Source organism: Rutidosis leptorrhynchoides, chromosome 3 (assembly GCF_046630445.1).
Source record: "Rutidosis leptorrhynchoides isolate AG116_Rl617_1_P2 chromosome 3, CSIRO_AGI_Rlap_v1, whole genome shotgun sequence".
Lineage (NCBI taxonomy): Eukaryota > Viridiplantae > Streptophyta > Magnoliopsida > Asterales > Asteraceae > Rutidosis > Rutidosis leptorrhynchoides.
Genome location: NC_092335.1, coordinates 70,666,741 through 70,667,469, shown reverse-complemented (window position 1 = coordinate 70,667,469; position 729 = coordinate 70,666,741). Strand labels below are relative to the sequence as shown.

Genomic DNA, 729 nt, shown 5'->3' with positions numbered 1-729 from the left:
TCCATTCGTCTTTCGAAAGCATCTATTTTTGCGGAAACAGAATCAAAGTTATGGCCAGAATCGGCTCTAGCCGCTTTAGATGAATGAAAAATATCTTTTTTCTGATGCCACTCATGAGAGTGGGATGCTGTGTTATCAATAATCTTGTGAGCTTCGGTTGCGGTTTTCTTCATAATAGAACCACCAGCTGCTGTGTCGATGTCTTTTCGTGTGGCGATGTCGATGCCTTTATAGAAGATTTGCACTATTTAAAAAGTATCTAAACCATGTTGAGGACATCCTCTCAACATCCTTCCGAATCTTGTCCATGCCTCATATAACGTTTCATTTGGCTTTTGCACGAATGTGGCAATTTCTCCTTGAAGTCTCACGGCTTTAGATGCCGGAAAGAATCTTTGAAGAAATTTCTCAACTAAAACATCCCATGTATCAATCGCTCCTTCAGGTAACGATTCTAACCAATCTTTGGCTTCTCCTTTTAAAGTCCATGGGAACAACATAAGATAAATAGTTTCATCCTCAACTTCTCGAATTTTAAATAGATTACAAATCCTATTAAAAGTTCGAAGATGTTCGTTTGGATCTTCTTTTGTTGTACCACCAAATTGGCACTGATTGGTGATCATGTGTAGGATTTATCCTTTGATTTCAAAATCTGATGCTCTAACATCTGGCTGAATAATGGCGTGACCTTGGCCCGTGCGTATGGCTCTCATTCGATCTTCCATA

The 729-nt window shown here is 39.2% G+C and overlaps 1 non-coding gene across 1 annotated transcript; it reads left to right on the top strand.

Moving 5' to 3' along the window:
- The first annotated feature begins 261 nt into the window (after window positions 1-261).
- Window positions 262-368, top strand: LOC139903038 (small nucleolar RNA R71). The gene has a single exon (XR_011777886.1). It is a non-coding gene; the product is annotated as a small nucleolar RNA R71 (small nucleolar RNA).
- The last annotated feature ends 361 nt before the right edge of the window (window positions 369-729 follow it).